The sequence below is a fragment of the Bos indicus x Bos taurus genome, chromosome X (assembly GCF_003369695.1).
Source record: "Bos indicus x Bos taurus breed Angus x Brahman F1 hybrid chromosome X, Bos_hybrid_MaternalHap_v2.0, whole genome shotgun sequence".
Taxonomy (NCBI): domain Eukaryota; kingdom Metazoa; phylum Chordata; class Mammalia; order Artiodactyla; family Bovidae; genus Bos; species Bos indicus x Bos taurus.
In genome coordinates this window covers 128,605,292-128,614,508 of record NC_040105.1, presented here as the reverse complement: position 1 = coordinate 128,614,508, position 9,217 = coordinate 128,605,292, and positions in this window count along the sequence as shown.

The following is a 9,217-nucleotide window of genomic DNA, read 5'->3' as shown; positions in this document are numbered from 1 at the left end:
TCCTCTGTCCATGGGATTCTGTAGGCAAGAATACTGGAGTGGGTTGCCATTTCCTCCTCCAGGGGATCTTCCTGACCCAGGGATTGAACCAGTGTCTCTTACATCTCTTGCATTGGCTGGGAGGTTCTTTACCACTAGCGCCAGTTTCCCTGGCTGGGAAGCCCCACAATGGAATACTACTCAGTCATAAAGAACGAGATAATACCATTTGCATCAATATGGATGCAACTAGAGATTATCATACTAAGCTAAGTCAGAAAGACAGACAAATATCATAGGATATCACTCATATGTGGATTCAATTTTTTAAAAATGATAATAAATGAACTCACAGATATTGAAAACCAAACTTATGATTACCAAAGTGGAAACGTGGTGGCGGGGAGGGATAAATTAGGAGTTTGGGATTAACATACACACACTATTATATGTAAAATACGTGAGGTTCTTGAATCCATTCAGGTGTTAAGTGCTAGAACCAGAATTTGAATTCTAGTCTGTGTGATTCTGTGACACTATGCTTTTCTTACTTCTTCACATGCCCCTGACTCATGTGTTGGGCTTAAAAATATCAGAAAGGAAGTCTATGTTTCTGCAAATATTCCAAAGTTCCCCTGACCCAGGTCCTTAAAAAGTCAGAGGCCACAGTAACTGTCTTGGAGTCTTATGGCTGTGATAAAAAGAATTCCTATAAACTGGATATCTTAAAACAACATATTTTTTTATGGAAATGTATTTTCTCACAGTTCTGGAGGCCAAGGGTCTGAAATCATGGTGTCAGCAAGGCCATGTTCCTTCTGAAGCTTCTTGGGGAAGATCCTGTGTTAGGGTTCTCCAGAGAAACAGAACCAATAGGACCTGTTGATCCATTGCTGTATCGATCAATTATTTATAAGGAATATGGAGGCTGGCAAGTCCAAAGTCTGCTAAGTGGGCTAGCAAGCTGAAGACCCAGGAGAGCTAATGTCCCAGTTTTGAGTCTGAAGACAGTCTTCTCTAGAACCAGGAAGATCCAGGGTCTCGGATCAAATCAGAAGGCCATCTCCTAGAGAACTGTCTTTTGGTTAGGGGAGTCTAGTCTTTTCTGTATTCAGACCTTCAGCTGATTAGATGAAGCCCGTCTAGAGTATGGAAGGCAACTTGTTTTATTCTAATTCCACCAATTTACACATTAATCTCACCCAAAACACCCTTACAGAAATACCCAGAATAATGTTTGGCCAAATATCTGAGTATCACGTGGCCCAGCCAAGCTGACACATGAAATTAACTGTCACACCTTCCTGGCCTCTTCTAGCTTCTGGTGGCTTCAAGCATTCATTGTCTTTTGTCTGCATGGCTCCAATCTCTGCCTCTATCTTCACATGGCTTTCTCCCCTATGTGTCCCAAATCTCCCTCTGTCTCTTATAAGGCCACCTGTCACTGAACTGAGGGCTCCTCCTAGATACGGGATGCATTCATCTCAAGATCCTTAGCCTAATTACATCTGCAAAGACCCTTTTTCCAAATAAGGTCACAATCACAATTTCTGGATGTTAGGACATGGATGTATATTTGGAGGCGGGGGGAACCATTCAACCTACTACTGTGGAATTCTGTCATGGGAATCTGAGAAGTTCTGGCATGGCCACTTCCTAACTTCAGGTTAAAAGAAAAACAAACCAAACAAAACCGCCTCACAAAGACTCCAGACTATTAATAATCAACCCAGTGCAAGGAGGTAAGTTGATGACCATCTGGGGTGGATATTTTAAGTATGGTGTCAACTTGGGTGGGGGCCAGGAGATGCTGCTGCCCACTCAGGGGATTTGTGTGGCCTGTCCCTAAGGAAAGTGAGAATGGGGGAAAATGACCAGAGAGCCTTTTTATTTTCTTTAAAAATTTACTTTCTTTATTTTTACAATGTATTTGTGGTTTATTTCACATAAACCTTTCCCACAGTAGCCAAATATAGAAGGCTTCACTTTTTATATCTTCAATTTTTTTCAATTCTATAAATATTGAAACATTTAACATAAGAAAATTTGAAGTACAGAGATAAATGCCTCCCAATTTCTCTGCCCTAACACAAATGGTTTCTTTTCTTCATGTTCTCTTTTGTCATGGTCTATAAACGTCTTAGCCACTTTGTGAAGTATTTCCTTATTTCTTCATCAGGCTTTCACGTTCCTTCCCCCTCACAAAAGCATTTTACAAATTACAACACCTTTCGGTTTGTTTGTATAATTTCCACTTAGACTGAATCTCCTTGAAAGTAGGGGATCATATCTTTTCACCTTTGTGAAAAGCACTATACCCGGGACATATTAAGTGTTCAATAAGTATTCTCAAAGGAATTAATACATGTATGTGCATACTCATGATAAACATGTAATTTTATAATTTGCTTTTCTTAACATCACAGTACACATTTGTACATTGTTTATTTTTCACATAATATACTTTAATAGTTTCCTAATAGTCTTTTCTATTCCATTAATGGACAGTCATTTGCTAATCATTGCCCTGTTAATGGGAATGGTTCCTTTCAGCCTCACACTGTTCATAATTACACTGAATCGAATACCTTTATACACCTGTTAGTTTTTGCAGTGAATGAAATTTCCAAGACTGAGATCAACATTTCTTTTTAGTTCTTGGTAACATGTTGCTTCTCAAGGAGGTTAAACCAATTTGCATTCACTTTGTATGGAGGTGACAATTTTAACCACAATTTTGTCAGCGTTGTTTTTTATTTTAGTATTGTTTTAAAATTATGTTTGTAATTGTTTTCAAATATTATCTCATTTTTCATTTTGTCCATCACATTTCAATAAAATTTAATGAGTACATTTAATTTGAGTTCTATATGTAATTCAGAGCTTCCCTGGTAGCTCTGATAGTAAAGAATCTGCCTGCAGTGCAGGAGACCTGGGTTCGATCCCTGGAGAAGGGAGTGGCAACCCAGTCCAGTATTCTTGCCTAGAGAATTCTATGGACAGAGGAGCCTGGCTGGCTATAGTTCATGGGATCGTAGAGGGTCAGACATGACTGAGTGACTAATACTACTTTACTACTTTCATGTAATTCACACTCCACTCTTTTTTTTAATATTTATTTTTTCATTTGGCTGCTCTGGGTCTTAGTTGCAGCATATGGGATCGAATCTGGGCCCCTTGCACTGGGAGCATGGAGTCTCAGTCACTGGACCACCAGGGAAGTCCCTCATCTTCACTCTTGAAGGATCCTTTCACTGGTTACAGAATTCTGGGTTGACAATATTTTGTCTTTAGCACTTTAAAGATGTTGTGCCACTGCCTTCTGGCCTTCATGATTTCTGATAAGACCATGGTCGTTTGAATAATTATTCCCCCATATATAATATTTTGTTTCTCTCTGGCTACACATAAGATTTACTTTTTATCCTTGGCTTTCATCCACTTGATTATGCTGGATTAGACATAAGTTTCTTCATATTTATTCTGTTTGAGATTCACCAAATTGGAAGTTTCTGGCCATTATTAAATTTTTTTCTTCTCTCCTGGGCTAATTACCTGTATATTAGATCTTTTGATAATGTCCCACAGATCCCTGAGGCTTTGCTCATTTTATTTTCTGACCTTTATTCTCCTTTGGATTGGAGAATTTCTCCTGATCTATCTTCGCATTCACTGACTCTTTCTCTGTCTTTCCATTCTGCTTTTGAGTGCATTGAGGTTTCTTTCTAGTTACTGTATCTTTCAGTTTTAGAATTTCTTAGATTAAAAAACATAGTTTCTATTTTCTTGATTTCCTTCTTTTCCTTACTCATTATGAGCATATTTTCCTTTACCCCATTGACTATAGTTAAAATAGCTCTTTTAAAGTTCTTGTCTGATAATTTCAACATCTAGGTCATCTCTGTGTTGAACTCAATGGGTTATCTTTTCTCTTGAGAATCAATGGGTCACATTTTCCTGTTTTTTTTGGTTTGTTTTTTTTTTTTTCATATGTTGGGTAATTTCATATTGTATACCACGCATTGTAATTGTTAGCTTGTGGAGACTCTGGATTATACTATATTCCTCCAAAAAGGGTTGACACTTTTTTGTTTTAGTAAGCAATTAACTTAGCCTCAGACTGCAAACTCTGCCTCACCTATGGAGGTTATCAGCTCAATTAGCAGTTCAAATCTTTTAGCCTTAACTGTGATAAGACTTGAGTCTACCCCCAGGAATGCATGGTTCAAAGGCCCAGGGTTCAGCCAGAAACCTTGGCTGAGTTTATGCATGGAATATGGGGACTTCCTATTCTGCTTCTCTAATTTATAGGGTTCCCATGGCATTTTCAGATGGCTATAGTTACCCTGGGTTCTGACATCATCTGGTTTTTCAGGGCAGAAAGATGGCAGAGTTTCTGATGAAGTCTGTGCTCAAGGTCAAGCTGTAAAGATGGAAACTCACCCCATATCCCAGGCTTTCCTTTTCAGCTTCCATCCAGAATATGCTCCTTTTTTCACTCTCTAGAATCTCTAGATTTCTTTTTTTTCTTTTTTTTTTTGGTCATTTTCCTCAGAGTTTATAGTTGATATCTTCAGGGAGGTGGTTCTGTTAATGACTTGTTCTACCATACTGGAAGTGGAAACTGTTTTCAATTTTTGAATAAAAAAGGACATTGGAAAATTTACCTCTAGTTAAAAAATTAATATACATGCATTTAAAAATGACATGACATAGAAAAACACAAAGAAGAAAGTAAACCCACTGTTAACATTTTGGTATATTTCCTTCCAGTTTTTTTTTTTTTTTTAATGTGTATATATATCCAATGTGCTTATTTAAGCATAGAAATATGTATATTTCTTATAACTAAAACAGGAACATACTATAGATATATTATAACCTGCTTCTCCTCCCAAACCAATATAGCAATATATAATAAACACTGAAAAAGAGCTGTTCAGGGTTTAAGAATAAAGAGTTGTTGAGCTTACTGAAGACAGATTGAAAAATGAGAACTTTGATCTAAAAGGGCATGGTGCTGAGAGGTCGTACCTTTTGAGGATGAGGTCCACAGAAGGGTCTCAAGACCCTGTCCTTGCAGGCATAATAGTGTAGAAGGAACAGTGTCTTTTCTCAACCCTAAGTACCTGGGGAGGGACTGAGGATTTGGGATAGGGCTGTGGTTTCTTCTGCTGACTCCTGGCTGTTAGAGACTGATGGGAGGAAATCCCAGCCCTAGAGTTTGTGGTGGATTAGGCAGGCCACACAGGCAGATCTGTAGGACACTGGGAGCCACCGCAGTTCCTGGGTGGCCTGTCCAGCTGCAGGTCCTGACCATGCAGTACTAACTGCACATGGAGGAGATGAGGAGTGGGGTTCTGAGTTAGTGGAACTGAGCTAACATTTGCTGCATTGATTAGAATTTTCAGGTGTTATCAACTATAGCTGAGGTGAACTTCCTTCAGATTCAAATTATCTGATGAGAATCTATTCCTTGTTCTTTAGAATCAGTCTCCCTTTGTATTGATTTGACCTGAGATACTCACTACTCTTCACTGCTTATCCATTTTTCATTAGATTGTCAGAGCTCCACTCAATTTTGTTAGCCACTGACTTCAAACTCACTGTATTCTAATCTGAGCTCACCATTTCCCTTCAGTGCTCACTCATCTTATTCTGTTTCCTATTTTTGTTTAGGACACTACCCATAGGTCACCCAGTTGCCAAGAATCTTTGCTAACTCTTCCCTCTCTCCCAGGCTTCCATCTTCCAATCAGTTGCTGCATCTCAATGACTTTGATTCTTTGAAGTGGAGCCACTAAAGTCTTTTCAGTAGAGGGTAGGATGTGATGAGCTGTGGGCTTTATTAATAGTATGTAAAATGAACTCTGTGTATGTGTGGTGGGGGGAGAGACAGATGTAAGGCAGAGAGTCCAGTTTAGAAAACAGCAAAAGACTACAAAAGAGATGAGAATAGAAACTGTGACATGGAGGAGAGGATTTCAAGAGGCAACTCATAAATGAAATATGTAAACATTTTCAAAAACAGAACTCTTAAAAGTTGAAAAGATGGTTAATGTAGTTCAAGATATACTTATTTAAAGTATAAAGAAAGTATAGTATATACATGAAAAGTGAAGTGTCATCTTGATGAACTATCACAATCTGAACACACCTCTGTAACTATTACCCAGATCAAGAAATGGCGCGTGACCAGCACCATAGAAGCCCCCTTAATGTCCCCTTCCAGTAATTTAGTCCCCCTCCAAGGTTAGTCATTAACCTAAGAACTAATGCCATAGAATAATTTTGTCTGTCTTTTAACTTCATATAAATGAAATTCTATAGGGTAGATTATTTTGTCTGGCTTCTTGCATGCAACAGTATTTTTTTGGTGAGAATTATACATGTGTTGCTGTTGTTGTTTTAACAGAAATAGTTCTTTGCTTCTCAGTGCTGCTGCTGCTGGCTGCTGCTAAGTTGCTTCAGTCGTGTCCGACTCTGTGCGACCCCATAGATGGCAGCCCACCAGGCTCCCCTGTCCCTGGGATTCTCCAGGCAAGAGCACTGGAGTGGGTTGCCATTTCCTTCTCCAATGCATGAAAGTGAAGTCGCTCAGTCGTGTCCGACTCTTAGCGACCTCATAGACTGCAGCCTATCAGGCTCCTCTGTCCATGGGATTTTCCAGGCAGGAGTACTGGAGTGGGGTGCCATTGCCTTCTCCGTTCTCAGTGCTACATAGAATTTAATCTATTGCTTATAATTATTTATGTTTCCAACTGGAAACTATTATGAATAGTGCTATATGAACATGCTTGTATATGTCTTTTTGGTACATGTGTCTATACATTTATGTTAGGAATATATTTAGGAGTGAATTTTGCTTGTTTCATAGGACACTATATATCTATATTTATGATACTGCCATATACTTATCCAATGTATTTGTACCAATTTATACTCTGCCTAGCAATGTAAGAGAATTCCAGTTCCAACACTTGGTATTATCTACCTTTTATTTTATTTTAGCCACACAGTGTGGCATGTGGATCTTAGATCCTCGACCAGGGATCAAACTTGTGCCTCTGCAGTGGAAATGCCAAGTCCTAACCATTGGACCACCCAATTTAAACAGCTGAGTATGGCAGAAGCTGACACAACATTGTAAAGCAAGAATCCTGCAATTAAAAATAAATTTTAAAAATTGGAACCAATACTATCTAATTATCTTTATTTTTAAAATATTTTGTTTTTTATTGACCTATAGTTGATTTACAATATTGTGTTACTTTCAGGTGTATAGCACGGTGATTCAGTTATATAAAAATATATATTCTTTTTTTCAGATTCTTTTCCCTTATAGATTATCACAAAATATTGAGTACAGTTCCCTGTGCTGTACAGTAGGTCCTTGTTTATCTTATCTGCCTTTTAAAATTTTAGCTATTCTGGTAGTGTCTTTTGCTGCCCTTTTACTAGAGACAACCAAGCAGCATCAAATGTATTCATTTGCTCTGAATTAAAAGTGAGTCAAATTAAAGTGAGAGCCTGTCCTCAAGCAGCTCTAAATCCAGTGGGAGACTCCCTGACATGTAAACAAATAATTGCAACATAAAATATGTGCTATTGTGAGTACCAGAGTGGAGGCAAGATAATGTGTTTTGTTAGTATAGAGGAAGTAGTTGGCTGTGTTCACAGTTGGAGGCCCAGACTGGAGGGGCCTAGAAGAAAGAAGGATACAAGTTAGTTGACTATTAAAATAGAACAACTGGGAGGTGAATAAAAAAACAAAGCCACTGGAACTGTCAAGTAGTTAGAATTGACATGACATGACTAAATAAATGACTACTAAGACATGGGCTTGCCTGGTGGCTCAGAAGGTAAAGAATCTACCTGTAACACAGGGGACCCGGGTTCAATCCCTGGGTCAGGAAGATCCCCTGGATAAGGAAATGGTAACCCACTCCAGTATTCTTGCCTGGAGGGGCTTCCCTGATAGCTCAGTTGGTAAAGAATCCACCCGCAATGCAGGAGACCCCAGTTTGATTCCTGGGTTGGGAAGATCCGCTGGAGAAGGGATAGGCTTCCCACTCCAGTATTCTTGGGCTTCCCTGGTGGCTCAGCTGGCAAAGAATCTGCCTGCAATGCGAAAGACCTGAGTTCCATCCCTGGGTTGGGAAGATCCCCTGGAGAAGGGAAAGGCTACCCACTCCAATATTCTGGCCTGGAGAATTCCATGAACTGTATAGTCCATGGGGTCGCAAAAGATCAGACACAACTGAGTGACTTTCACTTCACTTCACTTCATTCTTGCCTGGAGAATTCCACAGACAGAGGAGGCTGGTGGGCTACAGTCCATGGGGTTGCAAAGAGTTAGATACGACTGAGCAACTTTCAAGATATGAAGAGAGGGGATGGAATTAACAGACAGTGATATTAAGGAAGCAGAACGGACAGGGAGACATCCCGTGCAATGTGGAAAATCAGAAACTTATCAATGGTGACTCCAGGTTTTGGATCCAGGTGTCTGAGTGGATGCTATTGTTATAGGTAAAGAAAGAGCTTGAGAGTGGGAGGTGGGAAAGATATCTTCAGTTTGGACATGCCGAGTTTGAAAGGCCTGTGGGCTATCTAGGTGGAGCTATCATCAGTAGGCATTTGGACATAGGGGCTTGGAGCTCATAAGAAAGTGATGGGAGAGAATTGTGGATATTTTTGAACATTGTTTACTTGGCTGCACTGGGTCTTAGTTGTGGCATGTGGAATCTTTTTTTTTTTTTCTTTTTAATTGCCCATGTGGAGACTTTAAGTTGCTGCATGTGGGATCTAGGTCCCTGCTGCTGCTGCTAAGTCGCTTTAGTCATGTCCGACTCTGCGTGACCCCATAGACGGCAGCCCACCAGGCTCCCCCGTCCCTGGGATTCTCCAGGCAAGAACACCCTGACCAGGGATCAAATCTGGGCTCCCTGCATTGGGAGGACAGAGTCTTAGCCACTGGGCCACCAGGGAAGTCCTGTGCTATGGATATTATTTGAGGGATATTTGGTGTTTTGGAGTATCTGAACCATGGGAATACATGAGATCAACAGGGAGATTGTGAGCAAGCTTAGGACAGAACCCTGTGGAATCTCACCTTTAAAAGGCAAATGGTAGAAGATGACCTTCTCCAAATTGAGGCTTCTGCATACTTCTAGGTTGGGGACAGGAAGCAAGCATAGAGGGAAAGGCTGAAGACACAGGAAGGAGACATGATGAG